Source organism: Solanum stenotomum, chromosome 7, assembly GCF_019186545.1.
Source record: "Solanum stenotomum isolate F172 chromosome 7, ASM1918654v1, whole genome shotgun sequence".
Lineage (NCBI taxonomy): Eukaryota > Viridiplantae > Streptophyta > Magnoliopsida > Solanales > Solanaceae > Solanum > Solanum stenotomum.
Genome location: NC_064288.1, coordinates 11,443,623 through 11,468,126, shown reverse-complemented (window position 1 = coordinate 11,468,126; position 24,504 = coordinate 11,443,623). Strand labels below are relative to the sequence as shown.

Here is a 24,504-nt window from a genome sequence, read left to right as displayed (position 1 = left end):
CCCATCTGCACCCGACCAACTTCTTCCCTTCTGGTAATTCCACAATTTCCCAAGTTTTCTTTTTTTCCAACGCTTCCATTTCAACCTTCATAGCTTTCTCCCACTCTTTGTTTCCTAATGCTTCAGACAAATTTTTGGGGACAAAAATTGTGTGGAGGTTACAGAGAAAAGTTTTATGTTTTGGGGATAGATTTTGATATGTCACGAAAAGGCTCAAAGGGTGTTGTGTGCAAGTTCTGGTTCCTTTTCTGAGGGGAATGGGAAGGTCAAGATCATTAGGTTGGTTAGGTTCTTTATGATCAGTTTGGTTTGGTGTTTCTGATGGTTCAACAGGTGTAGGATGGGTACTAGGAGCAGTAACCTTAGAAGATGATTGCAGCTGAGTAGTTTGATCAGTTAGCCTCTTTCTTCTGGAATAAACCTGCAATGGTAGATTATTTTCTAGAATTCCATTATCTATATCCAGATTAGGAGACTCAATGAGTTCATTTGGATTTAGAGACTCAGGTGACCGAAGAAATGATGACTCGGGCAAGGATTTAGCACGACTAGAAATAGAAAAATCAAATAGTGACAAGTCTAGAGGTCCCTCTCCCTTCAACGACTCCCTCTGATTGTAAAAATGACCAAAAAAGGATTCACTCTCATCAAATGTAACATCAGCTGAAACAAAGAATTTCTTTGATGATGGTTGATAACACGTGTAACCTTTTTGAGTAGGAGAATATCCTATGAAAACACACTTAAGAGCACGTGGGTCTAATTTGCCTCTATTTTGAGAATGAATATGAACATAGACAACACTCCCAAAGATTCTAGGAACCAATTTATTGGAAATTTCAAAAATTGGAAAGAAATTCCTAAGAGTATCAAGTGGACTTTTAAAGTTCAGAATTCTTGATGGCATTCTGTTACTAAGATGTGCAGCAGTTAGGACAGCTTCTCCCCAATATTGTTTTGACACCCTTTTATGAAACAATAGTGATCTAGTAATGTCAAGTAACAGACCGTTTCTTCTCTCTGCTATCCCATTTTGTTGAGGAGTATTGACACATGAAGATTCATGAATAATTCCCTCTTTTTGGAAGAAAACAGAGAGTGTTTGATTGAAGTAGTCTTTGGCATTATCAGATCGAAATCTTTTAATAGGCACATCATATTGAGTTTTGATCAGATTAAAAAAAGTGGGAAGAATTCGACTAACATCTGATTTTTGCTTTAGCAAATAGATCCACGTTACTCTTGTACAATCATCAATGAATGACACAAACCATCTAGCACCAGAAATATTAAGAATGGGAGAGGGTCCCCAAATATCACTATGTATAAGAGAAAAAGGAGTTTGACTTCTTTTGTGACTAATTGGATAGGAAATCCGTTTGTGTTTTGCAATTTCACAATCATCACAATGAAAAGACTCAACAATCAAATCTTTGAACAAAGATGGAAACATCATCTTGATTACATAAAAGGAAGGATGACCTAACCGACGATGATAAAGCCATACTTTTTCTTTATTGGACATAACAGATTCAGACAAGAATGAACTAGATAAGGAATTCTTAGTTGTATCTCCCCCATCGTGGACATCCAGACAATAAAGACCACCTTTCTCACTAGCACGCCCAATCATCTCCTTCATGTTCTGTTCCTGAAATAAACAATATGAAGGGAAGAAAGTTACTTGGCATTTGGAATCTTTGGTGAGTTTCTGGATAGAAATGAGATTTGCAGATAACTTTGGGACATGAAGGACATCTTTAAGTATCAAGGATTTCCCTAGTGGTATATCTCCTTGTCCAGCTACAGTAATAACTGAACCATCAGCTATAGTTATTTTTTTATAGCTAGAAGAAGGAGAATATGATATGAAGAGATGAAAGGAACTGGTCATGTGATCAGTTGCCCCGGAATCAACCACCCATATTGGAAAAAGTTTGTCTGAGACATTAGTAACAAAAGAGCAAGAAATACCTGTGAAGGCCAATGAACAACTACCTGCTGAAGTTGAGTGTGGATTTGTTTCATCAGCCTGAGGGTTGCTTGCTAAATTTGCCTGCTTTCCATCACTATTGTTTCTGTTTGGAGGTCTACCATTGAGTCTCCAGCATCTCTCTCGGGTGTGCCGATATTTTTTGCAATAGGTGCAATAAAGATTGTCCCTATTGAATGGCGGTTTGTATGAACCCGTGGGCTTAATGGTGCTCTCCGATTGTGAAACTTCAGATTCTTTTGAACTTGCCCCTTTTGCTACAAGAGCTGATCCTTCATTAATTTGAGTTTCAAGCATAACACTCCTCCGTCCTTCTTCTGTCCGTATTATGGCCATTGTCTCATTCAGTGATGGAAGATCTTCTTTTCCTAAGATTTGCACTCTCACAGAATCAAATTCTGCATTTAATCTTGCAAGAAAATCATAAATCCTTTCTTTTTCAATAAATCTTTTCAGAATTACAGCATCATCTTTACAACTCATTTGAATGCATTGATAATGATCCATTTCTTGCCATAACCCCTGTAAAAAGTTAGAATATTCAGTGACAGGTCGAGCTCCCTGTTTTGCTGCAGAAAGTTTTGTTTTTATTTCATAGATCCTGGCAGCATCATGTACTTTAGAGTACGTCTCCTTCACTGCATCCCAAATTTCCTTAGCGGTGCTCAAAAACATAACGCTATCGCTGATTTCTGGAAGCATAGAATTCCATAACCAGGACATCACCATTGCATCATGTTCATCCCATGCATCAAACGTGGGGTCTTCTTTAGATGGTCCTGTACCAAGAAGGTGTCGTATTTTCCCTTTACCCTTTAAAAAGGTACGAACCAGTTGAGCCCATTTAAGGTAATTTTTTCCATTCAACCGATAAGAGGCTTGAATGTTTTGTAGATCACCAGATGAAACTGTAGAGTTATTCTCTACAGTTGCAGAAACAGTTCCAGAGGCTGGAATAGTTGCAGCAGTCACATTTTCTGGCATGGTTCTTGAATGGTTTCAGTCTTTGGGCAGATAAAGATTAAAAAAAATATATATATTTCAAGACAAGATGAATAAAACTAGTAAGGAATAAGCCTAAAGCTCTGATACCATGTGGAATAAGATAGTTGAATAATTTTATTCATATTTTTCTATGTCCTATACAAGGCTTTATATACATGAGAGATTGAATCACCTAGATCCCATGAAATCTGGGATTCTATAAAATCATATATTTTACTAAAAAGAAGAAAAAGATATTCTAGATTACAACAATTATCTTTAAGATCTTAAGGGATCAAATCTTGATATGGAGAATATCCTCTATCAGCCAACACTTACCATGGATGAACTGATCGGAAACTTGTACACCTACGAGCGGAATAGGCAACAGGGTCCATCGGTGAAGGAGGGAAAAAGGGAGAAATTTGTTGCACTAAAAATGGCTCAAGGTGAGATTCTATTTACTTTTAGAGCAGCAGGGATGATACAGAATCAAGAGGAGATACACCACCGGTTATCAAAATGATATACTATCTAAAGGATGATTCGATTAGATATGTAGAAGTTACTAACTTTGGCGCCTATCTCTCGAAGGAAATCTACAATGAGAGCCTTGTCTATCCCCTTTCACAAAACCAACAAGGATTAATCAACAATCAAGGTTGCATATGCTCAGATGAATGAAAATTGTGTAACTAATGATTTGTAAGTTCAATTCTTCTTTTATTAACTATAGAAAAATACATTGCGTGTTTAAGGGACATGTTCTCTGTTCTTTTGTTTTTTTGCATATTCTATGGAGCAACTTTTAGCAAAATTATTTTAAAGGAAATGTGTCATACCTCTAGTGTGAGGGACATGAAAATCATGGCAGTTGAACACACCAATAAAGACTAGCCCTTGCTAGGATTATTGTTTGGCATATACTGTCTTCATCGTTGGAATCATGGAATAAGAGTCATTGTCTGGTATAGTATCTAACTATAGTGAATTTCCTTATTTCTAATTGTTTGGTATTTTTCTCGTCACTATCTTTTCACCAGTTTAGTTATTTAGCCTGTCAAATGCAGAAAGTTCTTTTAGTTTAGCAGCAACATTGACATCTAAGAAATTGGTTGAAGGAAAAAGCAAATAAGGACATATTGAGATGCTATGAAATACGATCATGTGAACAGAGTGGGCTAAATAGGGGATTCTTGGAGAAGTAGCTTTGCTATGACATTAATAAGGTCTTCTCTACTCTAGAGTACATGAAATGAATTTTTGTCATCTGTTATTTCAAACAAAAAAGTTCCTACTAGAATTTGTTGTTATCGTGTTCCTTAATAGAGTGGAAAAATATTATCTAAGTTGAAATTCTTAAAGAATTCTATTACATTTTGGTTGATCTTCAAAATATTGAAACTTCACAAAGAACCAGGTGCAATGGTTATGTATCACCGAGTGAGATAAAAACCCATGTCTTATGTCGTTTCAAATGAAGCTCTATTTGACTCAATGATCAAGTCAATGTAGCAAGGAAAATAAGATAAATAAAAACTATTAATCCATGCAAAAACAATGCCATTAATCTCACTCTTCATAAAAAAAAAAGTCATTAGTTTGACAAATAACATGTAGTATTTACTAATGCTTTTGTTTTAGACTAGTTTATTTTTTTATTGATATTTAAATAATCACAGCATAACTCATAATTGAAGTATTTGTAATCTTCAAGAACAATAATTTCTAAGGGTAAATGGGAAAGATTATTAATTTTTGTCTTGAACTTCTAAAACAATTCATTTTACTTGCCATGTTTTTTTTCTATGTCCCTTAAAAAAGCATTAACTAAAAAGGTAACTTGACTAAAATATCCTTATTTTGATCTCATTTAATATTACTACTATTTTTCTCACTATGTTAATCTCTCTCCACAATACTTTAAGTGTGTTTGCTAAAAGACTGGATAGTAAAAAATACACGTAAAATATTATGATTTTTTTAGTTCCCATATGAGTAATTAATTCTAGTGGTAAACTATGAAAAAGTAATTGATCTTTTCTTGATATGTTAAAAGTGACAAGCAAAACTGAAAATCTATTTTTCAAATAGTGGACAAGTAAAAGTGAACGAAGAGAGAATATTTTTAAAAATCGCAAGAGATAATTTAAGATTGAGTGAGAATTATTGGTAGATTAAATCTGTAACAATCCACAGTAGATTTAGTACAATTTGGGGGAAACTCATTTAACGGGTAAACCGTGTAGGAAACCTAAGAATCTCCCACAATTACAAAGCAAGACAATTAAACCTTCTTCTCAAAAAGCTAAAATAATTCAGCAACCAAAACGGCGTCGGAGGGAAATGAAAACACCCATCAAACCCTGAGCAAACCCATTAACCACCATTATCATGTTACATGTCAAATAAATGTGAGACTTTGCTTATTTCTGGAGCACCTGGAGTGATACAGAATCAAGAGGATACACCATCTGTTATCAAAAAGATATGCGATGATCCGATTAGATATGCTGAGGTTACTAACTTTGGTGCCCATTTGTCGAATGAAATCTACATTGAAAGCCCTGTCTGTCCACTTTCACAAAACCAACAAGAATTAAGCAACAATGAAGGCTGCAGATGCTCAGATGAATTACAATTGTGTAATTAATGATTTATAAGTTTCCACTTTATACATGTCTTGCAGGTGCAGTTCCATTCTTCATCTATTGTCAAAATATAGAGAAATATATTGCATGTTTAAGGTTCTTTTGGATACAACCTCTACCTTCTCAAAGGTAGGGGTAAAGTCTACATACATACAGCCTCTACCCACTTGTGAGAATACATTGTGTTTGTTGTTGTTGTTGTTCCTACATTGCATGTTCAAAGTACATTGTCACACATGATCTGCTAGAGATCTTCTCTACTTTTTCGCTTTGCATATTCTATGAAACGACTTTTCTTAGAACATTTATTTGGTTGTAGAATTTGGTGTCTTCAAAACTCAAAAAGAATTAATAAAGTTGGAAATTGATTATATTTTCAAGCTGCATTTTAAGGGAATGAGACATATCTTTAGTGTGAATGACATGAAACTATGCATTGCCCTTGCCGGGATTATTGTTTGATGTAGGATCTTCATTACTAGTGCTCTTTAAAATACAGTTACTATGGTAAAGGAATCATGGAATAAGAGTCTTTGTCTAGTATAGTATCTAACTTCAGTGGTTTTCTTTGTTGCCAATAGCTTACTATCTTTTGTTAATTTTATTTATTTGTTCTGTCAAAGGCCGATAGTTCTTTCAGTTTAGCAGTAACTCGAATCTGCAAACTTGGTTTGATGGAAAAAGCAATTGAGGAAATATTTGGATGCTATGAATTATGGTCATGAGACTAGTGTGGGAGGTTACGCACCAGTATTTGAATGACAGCGAAAATGTTTATCTCTGTTAGTTCTAACAAAAAGGTTCCTACTATAATTTGTTCTTATCTTGTTCCTTAGTAGAGTGGTAAATTGTATTTATCACCAAGTGAGATGAAAAGCCTCGTCTTATTTCATTTCAAGTGAAACATTTCTTCATTATCTGGTGCCTACTCTTAGTTTTTTACATCATATGACATGTATTCCTTCACCCTGTTGCTTTTGGTTTAGGTTGTATGGGACCTTTGTGTGCTGGCTGATGATGGTCATCAGTGCTTTTGTGTCTACCTTATCTTCCTTCCTACCAGGTTATAAACTTATCAATCTCTTCTCTAATAAGTTCCTTGAATATGTTCCCTATAGAGTTTTCATACCATTCTATCTATGGTTCATTTGTACACAACGTAACCAATTCATGTTTGAACAAAAACAACTGATCATTAATTTCTGTGCTGTTAAATATCTAGCATGTACAACCAAGTTAGGACAATCTAAAATTCTGCATGTGACATAGGAACCCCCCAGGAAACTGTTTACATGGTCAATACAGATGCAAGGGTGGACAATAACATGAATTTTGTAGGGACGGGAGTATTTAGGATATGAGCGGACAATGGAATTTAGGATTTACTTCTTTGATTTCAATTACAAAAATGTTTTCTAACCTGGATTACTCGCTCCCTTACTTGGATTGACTATAACTGTTCTGCATAATTTACAGCCTCTACAAGTTAATATTGATGCCCAGGAAGTAGTTGTCACTTTATAACACTAACATGCACAACTCTTCAATTTTGGATATGCAGGTGCCTCTTCCAGAGGCATATTCTAAAGGTGATCCATATCCACGGAGAACAGAATAGACTAGTTCATAGCTTAGCAGCAATGGCCACCACCATGTAGGAAGCTCCTTTCTAAGGCCTTTTTTCTGGACACTCGTGCATCTTTGGAAGATATTTTGAGCGGGGACATAAATGAAGTTTTATCTGTTAGGAGGGTTAATGCACTGACATTCAGCCCTACTTAATTCTATGTGTAATATTAGCAGAAATGATGGCACAGCCACAAATGAGCAACTCGTTACCCATTTTTGGTAGAATAATATGTTGGATGTGGATTTGTACGGTTACGGCTCATAGATATTATGCTCTATATTTCGAATATTAATTGTTAAAATCTCCAGGTGCAACGGTTGTGTTTCACTGAGGGAAGATGAAAACCATTGTTTAATGGATTTCAAGTGTTGATCTATTTTTCATGTTATCAACTATCTATTGTTATATTATGAAAAAGTGACTGTAGCCATGAAATCGAAACAGGAAAAGGTAGTTAATCTTGAATGACAGGTCAAGATCAGCCTCATGAAAACCTTAACAATATCAATAGTTTAACATAACCATTGATTGATATTTGTGGTTTTACTGTTGATTTGCATATAGCCATAGCCTATACAATTGTGGAAGCAAGGGAGAGAAGCCAAATGGGTGTGCGTGATCCATGTTGCATGTCGGATCTTCGTACTCTAATACGCACCCATGGACAGTTTTTAAGTCTAAGCAACATAGTGTTTGTCTCTAGGAAATTCTTGCGAGATGTATCTGTTTGAGTAAGAGATACAACTCAAACATTTTGACCTGCCTAATTTCAGCTGCTATGGTTTAAATTCTCAAACATTTTAAAGGTCACTAAGTCAGGCTCATTTTGACCTGCCTAATTTCTTAAGAAAAGAGGCAGAAAAATGATACCCCATAAGTTCCTAAATCTGTGATTGGCCGTGGTCCCTTGGACATTGTGCACTTAGACTAAGGTTAAAAGCCTAAGTTGAGGATGGCTAACTCAGAAAATACTTTAATAATGGCCCTGGTCCTTACAAGGACAATGTGCACCTTAACTTGAGAGAAATCTCTAACTTGACTGTTGAGGGTGGCTATCGTTAAGTGTCAAAACTAGAGTAATATATATACATATATATATATATATATATAAAAGGAGATGTGCATAAAATAAGGGCGAGGTTGGAAGTACTAGTGGTAAAATATGCAGAGAGGGCCAAAGAAAGGAAAAAGTTGGGAATGTAGCAAGAAAATCGAAACATATGCATTAGGGAGGATAAGTCACTAATTTTATCTAAATGTATCCTCCCTTACCTCAAGCTTGCACTAAACCCATAAAGTCCTGTTTGATTTTGGGCAAAACACGCTTAATTAGTGGTGATGTACATAAAGAGCAAGCTTATGGTTCTCAATGCATGCATGTATGATGTCATTGTTGAGTGAGAGTGTACAATGTTTGCGAAGTCCTTAAACTATATTCAATGTGTTGTGTTGAGTGTACGGACAATTCTGTTGAGTCAGGGGCACTTGTTTTATGAAAGATATGTGATGAGTAATGGTGCACATGAAGTTGTATATGTTGGTTTCAAAAAGGTGTCAAGTCAATTACATGAGTTGTATGATGTATGAAAGTGGGCAAGGCCTATTTTGAGTGAAAACATGCTTGTTTTAACTGATTACAGATCCTTGAAAGGAAGTAGCGGATGCACAAATACCATAGTATGGACTGTAGGTCTAAGATTAGTTAGTAAGTTGTTCGAGGATGAACATGGCTCTAAGTGTGGGGTAGTGATCTTAGGCATATTTTCCGTTTGAAGGTATAGTTTACAAGGATGTAGTTTAGGTTGTGAATATAATGTAGGGATGTTTCTGGCCAAAAACTCGAAGAATTACATATGTATGAAGGCAGAAAAACATACATAAATAAAGTTCCCATGAACATTTCATTGTATTTTGATTATTACCGATTCACTCCAAAAAAACATATTATTCCCCACACAAATTCAAACTAAAAAGACAAGTAACAAAGTATTAATATCTGCATTTGTTGGTTCATAAATCATATTATCTATTCAGTTGATCGACAACTTCCTTCAGTTCATTTGTGATTAATAACTTTTCATAGACACTACTTCCAATTCTAAGTGTCAACGATCGTAAATCAGTATAAAATCCAACTAAATGAGTTGGGGTCGAATCCCATAGGGAGCGTTATGTGTTTAGATTCAATTGGGAAGTATAAATGTGGTCAAATCAGTCATAGGAATAAAACTCAGATAAAAGTTGTCACAAAAACTAGGAATTAACAATAATGAGAAGGATTCTTGGGATATGATCAATTATAGGCAAATGTAGACATTGGGTAATTGCAACTATTAGAAAATAGCTAGATATTAGTGAGTAGGCTAGACTATAATGGAGGTAATTTTCTCTCGAACAATTACTCGAATCAGGTGAATTCTTTCAAACATCAACAAACAATACAATTAAGAGTAGTCCACACCTTAATCTATTCACTCTCTCGAGCTGAATGTGTGGGATAGGGTTTGAGATTCACTCTCTCTAGCTAAACCCAGGTCAACCCAATACCCATAAATCATCAATCAATAAATTTAGTTCTAAAACCTCTCTTGAGCAAGCCAAGAACAAAACATAGAACTGCATTTGCAACTACAATTATTAAATTAAATCACAATTAATAATTAAACTCACTTTTAAATAGCATTTAAACCAACAATTAGAAATACCCATAAACTAAATCAGTCATAATCACATGATCACACCCCAAGAACTAAAGTTTTAGCTAGGCATTATAAAAGGTAAAAACAGTTACCAAATTGATTATCCAGGATAAGAGTAATTTCGTCCTTAAAATTCTCCAATTTGATGAATCTCAAAGACCCACTTCTAATTTCTCGAAAGTGAATTTTCTTCAATCCTTCAAAGCTAAGGAAAAACTCTACAGAGAAATGTTCTAAGAGTTCTGATAGAAAAAAAAAAATTATATCCCAGATTACTTGATTCATTGCTAAACTAAATGTCCAAAATCCTATTTATAATTCCCAAAAATATACTGCGAAAGCCCATTTAGCAAAGTAAGTGGGGCTCGCTGAACCACTCGGCGAGCCTCCCGTTGATCTCTTCCATCACCTTTTCGCCTTGTCATTTAGCATCATTGGGTTCTGTAACTTTAGGCGAACTATCACTGTATCACAGAATTACTCGGCGATTCCTCGACTGCTTCTTCTTTTCACCGATTTGGTTTCTTCCCTCAAGGATTGCACACTGGAACTTTAGGTGGTGGAACTGGCCCTTCGGAGAGTCACCAAACTCTCTTGGCGATCACCAGGATTTCCTTTCTTCAATTCTTCTGTTTGTTTTGTTCATTTTGCATGTTAGTGTCCTTGCTTTGTTCCTCAATCCATGTACCGGAAAATCAAGGATTTTTCATCAGTTTAAGGCACAAATTAAGCATTTGAGGACACTAAATCTATATAAACAAAGCTCTAAATGAGTCCAAATCTTGGACTCATCAACACCCCCAACTTAGACTTTTGCTTGTCCTCAAGTAAAACTCAAGTTCAACATTTGAAAATGGATGTCTCAAGCAGTGCTACAGAAGACTCAGTCATGAATGAACACAACATGACTCAACTTACTTATGCAAGAATCAATTGTGCACTCAAAGATTCAAGTTGTAACTCACTTTTACCAAAGATGCTCAAATTCACAATTCTCGCCTCAAATGCAAGTTCAAGCTCAACAAAGGTACTCAAATTCCCTCACAACAAAGATGATTCCATACTCACACACAATTTCTCAAAAATTTATAGTTCTGGAATCACATACAACTCTCACACTCACAAAGATGAACACATGCATGACTTCACCCATAGGTTTGCCCTTATTTTTCAATCAACATTCATTTCAGCTCACTCAAGAGCAAAAAGGTCTATTCAAGGCCTGTAATGGGGATGAGTGTAAAGGTATGGTCGTTTAGGCTTAGTGGTTGCTACCCTCTTTAAATTTGGTCTGAACAACACTTTTCTTCCTTTTCTTTAGCATTTTAATCATGCTCAAAATTCACCCCATTATTCAACTTTCACTGGACTACGGAACACCCCATTTCCTTTGGCAACTTTCACAACTTTTTCATTCCTTTTCTTTTGCTTTCTTATTTTCTTTCTATCTTTTTTATATGGACGGATTCCATATTTTTCAAGATCATGGGTCAAGGGGGAATTCTTCACACTTCTTGGTTTACCTTCACTTTTCACGACACCCCCAACTTAGGCTTTTGTCCTTAGTTAGTTACTTAAATAGACCACACTTCATGAGATTTATAGGTGAATGGATAAAGAGGGGTCACAATTGTTCAAGTTTCTTCCAAGCAAAGGATAAAGCTCAAAGGGGTTCAAGTATGACTCACACAACTCACAAGGTTGGCCAAAAAAAGAGGTATATTATCAAATTATTTCACTTATCTAAATTGTTGCCTAAGATCATTTCAAGAGCTTGCATCACTTAGTCAACCGGACCAATGGGGCAAATTCTAGGTGTCACAACACACAATATTCAAGGTAAGCTTATCACACAAGGGATAGGCACCAATATCAAACGAGATTTATTCGAGCTAGTGTGCAATGTTCATCACAAGATACTCCATTCGATAACTAGTTAGTCACAATGAGATGCAAAAAGTTTTCACATTGTCTATGCAACTTCATTTGGCCTCATCGTAGCAGCGCATTTATTTTCTTCGATTAAGAGCACTATTCAAGTCATCGGTATTGATCATAACCGATACTCAAATTTGCACAAGAACAACCACATTCACATAAAACAAGAGGTGGTAAAAAATTTCAAATGGGTCAAAGCCATTTTCATTCAAAACAAGGAGCCACAATCTCAAATATCCACAAGATAGAATCAACACATGATTTAAAACACAAAAACCCAATATATATATACATAAAATGTAATCAAAAGAGGTAGGTATAAACATACCTCACCCCACCCACAAAAGAAAAGCAGTTGTCCTAAACTGCAACTAAAATAGAAAAGTCATTAAAGCAATAGAGATGGAGGTAAAGGATAGTCGTGTCTACTCAGTCTCTCCATTTATCGGGGAATTAGTGCCCGGTGTAATAATCTGGTCATGCGCATCAGTGCCAGATGTAATAGCAACATTGGCTCCACTACAGCCTGGCATGGACATATCTGCGAATGAAATCTACACAGCTGAATGCACCATAGCCTCCTCAACCTCTATCAGGCCCTCATATGTGGTCTCCTCTTAGAGACCGAGTTGCTCCTCATCAGTCTCTGCTTCATACTCGGCAGCAGCCACCTCATCAACTCGAACCTTATCTGCGGTGGTGATCGGAGGCACATCAGAATCAACTAGCATATCAAGGATCTCCACGATCCCAAAAATCATTGATATATTTGTGGATTTCAGCTGGTCCACATCAGTTGTCAACTCTACAATTGCGGCCTTTAAGGTCGTCACCTAACTAGTAGCTCCCTGACCTTTCTCACACACCTCTATCCTTGCCGCAAGGGCATCAATGGACTCTTTGAAAGGTGTCACAGCAGCAGTGAGAGCTCTCTCAATCATCCCAAGGACTATAGCCTCTAGCTTGGATGCACGCCTATCAGCTGCATGGGCTAGATGTCCCATCCATAGTATCGTAGGCCTGATGAGTGGAGGTCAGAAGACAACAACACTAGCAATAGACCTAGGAGGCAAGGGTGTTGTAGAAAAACTTGGAGTCATAGAAAGGGCAAAGTTAGAGTTGCCTGAAGGCCTAGAGGGTGGAATATGTAATATTGCCTCTGCAGGTAAGGTCTCAATGTCCACAACTGGGGATGAGTCCATCGGGGCTGCCTTCTTCTTCTCAGCCTTATCCTTTAAGTAGTCTGCTTTAATGCATCGGATATCGCTAGAAGAGTTGGGAATCACGTCCACGTCCTTCTTCTCATCTCTGGGAACTCGAGCTCACCTGCATAACTTGGTGATCAACACCGGGAATAAGAGCGATGTCTGGCGCTGCCTAGCCCATAAGTCCATCTTCTGTCTAATGATCATGCCTAAATTCAGCTTCTTCTCATCAATGATGGAACCAAGACAGGCTGCCTTCGTGTGCCGGAGGATAGACTCATTCTGGGATGACAGTATTGTAGTGCTAATGAAGCTGAACTAGTACCTCGCTGCTACATTTAGTTCTTTCTTCTTTATGGGCGCTCTAGCCTCGATCCACCTAGGACTACCATCGGATAAAAGAGGTGCTAACCAGCTTTTCATAGTCTCCAATGATTTTTTCTTCATCATGTATTGGTAGTCATCTCAATGTTGTTGGTACACTCCAATACTACATTGATATCATTATTGTTGCATTTCACTTCCATGCCCCTAACGACCATTTAATCTACTAGCTTGAAGGCAACAACCTTCTTCTTCCTCTTCCCTTGTGGCACCAAAGCTCTGTAGGAAGTGTAACACTCCCGGACCCAATTAGGAATGTAAAGGCCCAGGGATTTAGTAAAAATTTGGAACTTATGGGATTTCAAGGTGCTCCAAATCTCTGTGTATCGGTCTATCACCCCATATATAGATAGCCTTTTCTCCTCAATAATAGTCCTCAGTCCCTCGGCCTTTAGTCTATTGAGAGATAGGGGGGAGGACCATTTGTAGGAGGTGCTGGGACCACAACTTGGTTTGGAACAGGAGGAGGAGTAGTGGCCTGGGGTACCAGGATCCTAGACGGATCATTCAACCTCTTGGAGTGTATTTCAGCTCTCGGGTGGCTCAGAAATGTCAGCCTGAGAGTCTTGGTGCTCTCCCTCACTCTTAGAGGTGGTGAGGTAAGTAGAGTAAACTCCCTCGCTATCGGAGCTAACCTCCGGTGATTCAGTAGTTGGCGCCTTCCCCTTTCCTTTACCCTTCCCACCTGTGGTAGGAAGTTTTGTTGCTTTTCATTTGGATGCAGCGACATCTTCATTGATAATGATTCTCTTTGCCCGCTTGTGGGGTGGCATTTCTTGTCCTACTACTTTTGGTCTAGCCATATCTGCAAAACACACTAGAAAGAGTTAGAAATAATCCAAAAACAATACATCGCACAAGTTGCAGAAAGACTTGCCAAACTGATCGGCGAGTCGCTGAATCACTTTAGCGAGCCAGGTCGGGCTCACCGACACGATTGACCTGAAATTTTTTCAGAAAAATGGCCTATCAACGATGTTCAGGTCCCTTCGGTGAATCGCTGACCTTAATGGGCGAGTTCAGATAGCCCACCAAAATTAATAGCGTGTTTTAGGGATTAGGGGCACAGAAAGGGCGATCTAAGGAGACTTTTGGCGAGTCGTCGAGTGAACTCGGCAAGTGCAGGCTCTCCGTGAAAAGTTACAGACTCTATTCTAGAGAAAACACGAAATTAAAGGCAATCAAAGGGGATGTTGGCAAACCACCGAATGATTTGGCGCGCTTGACCTAGTTCGTCAAATAGCCCAACGTGCCAAATTTCAACCCCGTTTCCCAAATTCAAGCCTGCAACCCCCCAAAACAAAATCATACTACTCACTTATGCAACTAAGCCCAAATATATTTGTTCCATGCCATCGGGGTACTCAGATTTTCCTCAGTTATGCCATAATTGACCATTTGTTGATGTTTGCCCTGAAGAATGACGTCAAACGCTCAATCATTTGGTAAAGTATATCATTTAGCACAATTGGGGTTACTCAGACCTCACCCGACTAGACCCAAAAAACAATTTATCACAACCTAATAATTTATGATTAATTTTAAAGCATGAAACTCGGGAAATCAACCATTTAAGCAATTAAGCACAATTACAAAACTACGATAGGTAAACTAGCACAACACTACGATTTCAGTACATGCCCTGCACACAACAACAAGATTTAAACAAGCGCATTCGAGTTCAACCACTATTCAAGAGTTTGAGGTTCAGGAAACTAACCTTTAAGCCAGAATAATAGTTTGAAATGCTAGGCGGCAATGTAATCCAACTCCGAGCACAAGATCAAGAGAAAAAAGCGATAAAAATCAGAAAATATGAAAACTATAGCGTGTGGGTACAAGTGTGCGAGGCTAAAAACTAAACCGTTTGACCTTTTATAACCTTTCAGTTCAATGCCCTTTCAGCGGTATTAGTCATCATAGCCGAACCACTCGGCGATGCACCGAGTGGTGACTTACCTCGCTGAGTTTTACTAGACCACCAGTCAAATTGGGGGTCGAAACGACGGACAAAGTCGGGCTCGCCGATCGATTCGGCGAGTTGTCGACTTGTCCATGTTCCCGCCGAGTTTTACAGACTCCCACCTACTATTTTTTTAAGTCCAATGATGGTCCAAGTCTGGCTCGCCAACCTTTTCGGTGAGTCGCCGATAGGACACTTGGCTCGCCAACCTGCTTTTCTCAAACATAATCTACTTTTTAACCTACACATTCAACACTCGTTATTCTAAAAACAAACACAAAGAATTAAAAACATGGGTTGCCTCCCAAGAAGTGCCTTCGTTAAGGTTGTGGCACGATGCAAGTACCCTTTCAAGCTTCATTTTTGGGGTTCACCATTGTATCACTTGGCAACCCCCTTGTTGTCTTGGGTTAAGATGATATGAAATATGACCCTTTTGGGTATCCAGTAGCTTAATAGATGTGGAATGAGAAACAATCATCTGGTTTTTAATTAAGACATTCTCTTTTATATCTTTCAACACTCTGTCATGTTCTTTGACTTTGTTGAGAATGCGTGAGAGTATCTCTTCTATTAGTCCATCCGCAAAGTCCTTCGGCTTTTTATGCTCATGGGGGGATTGTACCAATCTTTCTTTTTGTACAACACTTCAAATTCATGATATTTTTGGCAAACATATCCACCTGGGTCATCATTTTTGCTAATTTCTGGTCGTCATCTGGATTTATATCCCCAACAGCCATAACATTAACACTCCTAGCACCAGCACCCATGACTTTTTTGGATAAGATGTCAAGTTGCGTAATCATCTTTCCCATGTTTTGGTTTCTCTCTTGATCTCTTTCAATCTGCTCCTTTGTCAATTTATAAGAAAGAGGAGAGACTTGATCTTTGCGGGTGTACTATGCCCGGTTAATATTGGTCATGCCATCAAGGAGTTTAGGCTGCTATTACATAAGGCTGTTGCTTTAAACCGCTCAGAGAAAGTTGGTCAGTCACTCCCTTGTTCACCGAATCAAGGCTCCTGTAGAAATATTGCAACAGTATGTTATCGGGCAGTCCATGAGTTGGCATTGTAACACCATTTTCTTAAACCTTAGCCAAGTCTCATGGATTGTCTTACCTTCAAAGCACTTGAAGCTTTGAATGTTGTCCCAAAGAGTCATTATCTTCTAAGAGGGAAAGAATCGAACTTGGAATGTTGTAATAAGTTCATCCCACGAAGTGATGGAAACTCTTGGCAACTCAGCCAACCACTTACATACTTCTCCCATTAGAGAACATGGGAACAACCTCAGCCGAACCAATTCTTGAGATACGTTCTTAAAGGAGAATGGTCCAGAAACATCAACAAAATTGGTGATGTGCTCATGGGGATCCTTATGAGCCAGCCCTCCAAACAAACCTTTCAGTTGTAGGAGCTGCAACATGGTGCTTGTGATGTGAAACACACCGTTTCCTTCAGCTGGAGGCAAACGAATGGCACCAACACCACATATTTTGTTGGGGTCATTGAAATTCGGGTCATTAACAACATTGAGATTCTCGATGGCAACTTGGTGGCCCACTTGGCTACCATTACTACTGTTTACGCTCATGTCATCTATTTTAACAAGCAACACAAAACCAAAACTAAAAGTAAGTGTATTCAACTATAACTAAAAAGAACACAATTCAACTTCACAAAAAGAATTTCAAACAACAGCACTCTCCAGCAGCGGCGCCATTTTGATTAATAGCGTTTCAACGACACTACTTCCAATTCTAAGTGTCAACGATCGTAAATCAGTATAAAACCAAACTAAATGAGTTGGCATCGAATCCCACAGGGAACGGTACGTGGTTCAGATTCGATTGGGAAGTATAAATGTGGTCAAATCAGTCATAGGAATAGAAATTATCGAATAATGACATCATTCAAGTTAAAGGGTGACACGAATGTCAAATGGGGGGGGGGGTTGGTTTTTAGATTATCAGCTAAAAGTAATCAAAAAACTAGGAATTAACAATATGGAGATGAATTCCTGGGATGTGATAGATTATAGGAAAATATAGACAAATGCGTAATTGCAGCTATTAGAAAATAGCTAGATATTAGTGAGTAGGCTAGACTATAATGGAGGTAATTTTCTGTTGAACAATTACCCTAAATCAGGTGATTTCTTTCAAACTTCAACAAGCAATATAATTAAGAGTAGCCCACACCTGAATCCATTCACTCTCTCGAGCTGAATGTGTGAGATAGGGTTTAGGATTCACTCTCTTGAGCTAAACCAGGTCAACCCAATACCCACAAATCATCAATCAATAATTTTAGTTCTAAAACCTTTCTCTCGAGCAGGCCAAGAACAGAAACATAGAACTACATTTGCAACTACAATTCTTAAATTGAACAACAATTAATGATTAAACTTACTTTTAAATAGCATTTAAACTAACAATTAGCAATATCCATAAACTAAATCAGCCCATAATCACATGATCACACCCCAAGAATTGGGATTTTAGCTAGACATTATAAAAAGGTAAAAATAGTTACCAAATTGATTATCCATCAACTGGGTAAGAGTAATTTCGTCCTTACAATGCTCCAATTTGATGAATCTCAAAGACCCACTTCTAATTTCTCAAAAGTGAATTTTCTTCAATCCTTTAAAGATAAGGAAAAACTCTTGAGAGAAATGCTCTAAGAGTTCTGATAGAAAAATAATAATCAAAATTATACACCAGATTACTTGATTCATTGCAAAACTAAATGTTCAAAATCCTAATTATAGTGGCCAAAAATATGCTACAAAAGCCCATTTGGCGAAGTAAGTCGAGCACGCCGAACCACTCGGCGAGACGCCCTATAGTCTCTTCCATCGCCTTTTTGCCTTGTCATTCAGCATCCTTGGGTTCTGTAACTTTAGGCGATCATCACTGTATCACATAATTACTTGGAAATTCAGCGACTGCTCCTTCTTGTCGCCGATTAGGTTTCTTCCCTCTGGGTTGGAACACCGAAACCTCAGCGGTGGAACTGGCCCTTTGGTGAGTCGCGAAATGCTCTTGGCGATCATCAAGCTTTTCTTTCTTCAATTCTTTAGTTTGTTTCATTCCTTTTTGCATGTTACTGTCGTTGCTTTGTTCCTCAATCCCTGTACCTAAAAAGCAAGTAATTTTCATCAGTATAAGACACAAATTAAGCATTTGAGGACACTAAATCTCTATAAACAAATCCCTAAATGTGTCCAAATCTCAGACTCATCAACTGGCGAAACTCCATCTACATCATCTTGAACAACATTTTTGCTCATTAGTGCCTCCATCTTGACCATTAGTATATACATATTTTTCATTAACGCCCCAATCTTGATCAAAAATTTGTTTATTCGCGCCTCCAACTTATTCCTCGTAGTGCTGAAGCAATGTTACCTCATTCCGGTAAGGCAAATCACCATATCTCTGCCACAAAATACTCATTCATATCAACACCTTAGAAGTCTCAATTCTCAAATTTGTTAATTAGAACCTTACAATTTCATCAAATTCTTCCTATTTTATCGTGTCTCTTCTATCTGTGGGCTGCAATCTGGAGAAATCATAATTTTTTATATAAAATAAAACCAAAACAAAATCTTCTTATTCATAAAAATCAAATACTTCTTACAATTTGGCACTCCACATTGGGCACAATAAGCATCGACTTGAATATAGTCATCTACAACTTGATGATATATATCGTCATGTGGCACATGAATATTAAACCCGCATATGCATACACAGACAGTGTAATCATCTGCAAAACTATATATATATGTATATATGAGACTCATGCGCCAATAAAGAGACATTCCTAAATGTTTGGCTCCTATAAGATGTACAAGACATAAAAATTAAGTATACAGAATTCAGATTATTACTAGTTTTTTGGGGGAAAAATATAAACAGAGCGGATGGGAATATCCATACAAGGCTAAAAAAATCCTCGACGAATCCAGCTCGAGTTTTGCAGACACAACAATAGATGCAATAATGAGCAAGAAGATCATTGTATTCAAGTTTATTCTATCAACTTTGTTGATTGAATCAAGAAGCTGCTGTTGGGTTTTAAAAGACATGAATGGAAAATGATATTGTTGAAAATATGCAGAAGTTTCCGTCCAGGGATGGATAAATTTCAATTTGTACATGTGGATTGCTATGATCAAGCATGTAAATTAACATAAACCAACTTGATTATAAAATATAACTTGAGAGCATGAATTTCCAAAGCATAAGCTAAGTAAATTGCTATAAGTGAATGAAAATTAGACGAGAACAAAATTTGCGCATCAAGCCTCATGATACCTATTAATACTTATTATTGCTACTCACTAATCATAAATTTTCTTATAATGGTTGAAATTCAGATTTACCTTATCTCATTTGTGTCTGGTATCTCATGGTGCATCTTCGGAGCTAGGTGGGCTCACATTGTGGTGTCAATCTCGTAGTCACACCGGACTTGTTGCTTTTGCCATATGTCACATTCTGAGTTATCTATCTATCGAGATTGATTAGTTTTACATTATATAGATTGTCACACCTTGATACTACACCTCGGGCATGGTCGACACTCAAAAACCATTTCTGGTCCAGGTGAACCTTTGATCTGGATGACCATAGAGCGGAATACTAAACATACATGTAGAAGCCTTATAAAATAAACTTTTAAAATCAATTAAATATATCTCATACAAAGGTCTGAAATAAATTTGCATATGAATAATGATAATAATGTTTAAACTTCTAAATACAAAACACTGATAGGTATCGGGAAAAGACTCATGACTACTTGATTATGCAACTAACAATTTCTTAAAAATTAAATAAACTATACTAACTAAATTAGAGCCCTCCCTCCCCCNNNCGGAAGTGAGGAGGTCTCACCAAATGCTAGTGGAAAGTGATCTTACTGAACGTCTGTTATCAAGAGTACCTGAAACTGCGTCATTAAATGATGCAACGTCAAATGGTGTCAGTATATAGAATGTATGGTATGTAATACGACTGGATGGAATAAATAATTGAACTAAAATGAAACTTAAAATACCCTGAATGAAAATAAAACATGAAAATGAGGAAATCATTAAAGCTCTACAATGAGATATGCAATAATAGCAAAATACTAAAATAATATACTTTATTTTTCATGGGGAGTTTCTCTAATCGAAAACCATCAATATGAGCCTCGTGATAATACAATGTCTAGCACATGTTGCCAGTCATCCTATACCTTACTGGAGTATAGGACAACAAAGCATAACCTATGGACCCATCTGAAAAGCCCTCGACAAGGTTGTGAGGAGTCGCCCGAATCAACGACACGGGCCTATCTATGCTGGCGACACAATTTATGGGTTTTGAGTTGTTAACTCTCACCCAAATTAGTGTTCAATACTACTATCAAAACATGCAATAATGCTCATACGGTAAAGATGTCCCCCTTTAGGGGAATACTGAAAATCTGATACTTTGAGTCTATGCTCAATAATACTTCTTTATAACTGAACTGAACTGCACTTAAGTGAACTTGACTATGCTTTTATGAAAATATTATTTTGACTCACTATTTTGCATACTCTTTTATCAATGCATTGAACTTACTTTAAAGATTGATTGAAATTTTTTTCTAAAACTGATTAAGCTTTGTGTAAACTGGCCTTGTTTTCTTCATGAAGATAATGCATAAGAACTGATATATCAAGGATTTGATAAAATTCATAATTAAATATGGTTCATGGGGTGAAATAAGCATGATCAAACATTAAGAATCGTCCAATAAATTAATATACTAAAATAGATACAACAAAATCAATAATTCATGCTAAGAAAGTAAGTAGAACCCTCAAATTTAGTAAGCCTTGGGTTTCAAACCCTAGTTGAACCTTGCTATCTTAAATTTAGATGTAGGGAGTAAGGAAGAACTCATTAAATCAATATGATAGATTAACGTACCTTGATTCACTCTAGTTGAAACTTTAAGTTTGAAGAGGAACCCTAAAAGTCTCTTCTTGAACTTTAGGATGAGTTGTTGTTTTCGCTAGATATGAAAGAAAGATTTGATGTTAGAATCTTATTAAGTATTCGTAATTAGAGATTGATTTTTTTAGAACTAATTTAGATACATGAGGGTAAAATACCCCGGTAATAAAGATGCAGGAGATGAGAGAATTTGAGAGAAAGTAAGCCCTAGGTCGTACAAGATGAATTTTATAATGACCCACCGTCTTAACTTAATAAATAGAGAATTTAAAAATCTAGAGCGCCCATGCTACCGGCTGCTGGAAAAATAACCTAGTGTGGTGCGCCCACGCTACCAGGAACGCGGAGTACACAGTCAATTTGACATCTTTCTAGTAAAATGCAGATAAGTTTTTACTCAAGAGTCGGGTTAACGAGCGGTTAGTGACGTTGGAAAGAATAACTGTAGACCTTTAATTCGATAGGTCACGAGTCATCTAAGTTTACTATTATGAGAGGCATGGTCATGAACTCATGTGAAAATATAGCTGATAGAAATGCTTTGAACTTGGTTTGGTGTTTATGGTTCCTTATGACCCTAAACCATATATGATATACTTAACACTTTGTAAAGTACCTTAACATATATGCAAAACTTAGTACTATTCATCGGGTTCGGACCTATACACATACAAAGGATGATTTGAATCTTTGGTTAGAACTTGTTGGGCGTTACGTAGATTGTCCCACATTTTTTTAGGTACTCAAAGAATTGTGACAGAAAATGGAAAACACTTCAATTCTTGGCCGAAAGCAAATGAAAAGTCCTCTGACATTTGTTGACGTGACACATGTCCCTCCACTTTTAATACTCGGAGTACGTGTCTTCTCGTGATTGGTTAAAAACCATGACAGACTATCAAGGCAATGCTAACGTTTCTTTTCCAAAATCTGTATATGTTTTTCCATTTTCAATTTACTTCCTTCACACCTTCTTCTTAGAACTTTCTTGTCATTCTTCCGAGTGTTATGTTTTACCGCAGTTTCATCAAAGATTACCACCTTCTTAACTATTCTTTGACTTGATTTTTCTAGAATCCACGACATAATTACAGCTTAATAGGGGAGGGTGGGGGAACAAAGTCGACAATAGTAATTTGAAGGCTAAAATCACAATTGAGGACGAGGATCATTGTTGGAGAATGAAGATGTTGGGTGAATCTTTTTACAAATGACACATGAATTTTTACAAGTGATTCGATTTAGTTTTTATCCTAAAATATTAACCCCCTTAAGTTTAAAACTAAAAATTATTTTAGTTCTGCATAAATGGAAATATTTATTCATGTGGATTGTTACTTGACATCTTTTTTTGAATAAAAATAGAGAGTGCACACTACATACAGTCAACTATTAAATGAATGTCTGTTTTTCTACCTAAACTATAACCATATATGTATGAAAACACACATTCATTTAATAGTTGGTGTGTACTCTCTATTTTTATTCAAAAAAGATGTCAAGTAACAGTCCACATGAATAAATATTTCCATTTATGCAGAACTAAAATATTTTTTAGTTTAAAACTTAAGGGGGTTAATATTTTAGGATACATATCTAAATCGGATCATTTGTAAAAATTCATGGGTCATTTGTAAAAAGATTCACCCAACATCTTCATTCTCCCACAATGATCCTCGTCCTCAATTGTTATTTGGGCCTTCAAATTGCTATTGTCGACTTTGTCCCCCCACCCTCCCCTATTGAGCTGTAATTATGTCATGGATTCAAGATAAATCAAGTCAAAGGATAGTTAAGAAGGTGGTAATTATCATTGATGAAACTCTGGTAAAACTTGAAAGTCGGAAGAATGATAAGAAAGTTCTAAGAAGAAGGTGTGAAGGAAGTAAATTGAAAATGGAAGAACATATATAGATTTTGGTAAAGAAACGTTAGCATTGCCTTGATAGTCTGTCATGGTTTTTAACTAATCACGAGAAGACACGTACACGGAGCATTAACACTACCATATGTTTTCTATAAAACCCTCTATTTATGTTACAGGGTTTTATAGAAAACATATGGTAGTGTGAATGGGTGTTTATTGTGCCTTATCAAAAATGTCACAACTCTTCAGAAAAGTCACAACCTTACGAAAAAATCATAACTTTTCATAAAGCACAACTCTTAAGAAAAGTCACAATTCTTCAAAAAAGTACCAACTCTTTAGAAAAGTCAAAACTCTTTATAAAACTCACAACTCCTCAATTTCATTCACATCTTTTAAAACCCAACAATTACTCGTGGCATCATATAAATTGTGGCGTTGAAGGGTTCTTTTTTAATAGATCCCACAATAGGCCAGTCCTAATGTGGTCTCAAATCCTTTAAGTAGGTATAAATTTAAGGTTCTCATGAGTTCAGAAAGCAGAATAAAAAGCAAATCTCTTTTCAGAAATGCACAAACAATCGCTGTCAAAAATGATTCAACACATTTTTGGTTTCATCCCATTAATTTTATGTTTTGAATTCACTCCGCCCCCCCCCCACCCCCCCGCCCCCCTCCCCCTTAATTTTAGAAGATAATCAATCAACTTAGCCTATATATTTTTAAAACCTTATTAAATACTATTTATAGAAGACAGTTCCATTTAGAAAGATAGTTAGCAGTTAGCACTATTATTAAGTGGTGGAACTAGGTATTGGCAATGTTGTTAATTGGATCCCTTTTGTTAAAAAATTATACTGTGTAATTAAGGCAAACATAATCTTTCCTATATATATGTAAATTGTTAAATCTCCTTTCACAAAAGGGAAGATACTAGTGTAGTGGCAAATGGGGTTCAAAATCTGTTTTAGATCATTTATTTAAATCTTAGGTATACATTCTAGGATTTATCTCAAAAATTTATTTTATGAATCTCCTTCGGCCACTACTATAATTGCACCGAGAGTCCTGTTTAAACCATCTCCCAACTCTAGAGTAACTATTTATAAATAGCAAGTGATACATTCTACTTCCATGATACATTTTATCATACAAAGAAATTAATGAACATTTGCGCCTAA

General features: G+C 36.7%; 1 protein-coding gene across 2 annotated transcripts in view; it reads left to right on the top strand.

Moving 5' to 3' along the window:
• The first annotated feature begins 345 nt into the window (after positions 1-345).
• Positions 346-24,504, top strand: part of LOC125871845 (chromatin modification-related protein EAF1 B-like) — a 286,021-nt gene continuing 261,862 nt past the window's right edge. For both annotated transcript variants that reach the window (XM_049552529.1, XM_049552531.1), the window contains exon 1: positions 346-356. The gene's annotated coding sequence lies outside the window, so the exon portion shown is untranslated. The remainder of the gene's footprint in view (positions 357-24,504) is intronic.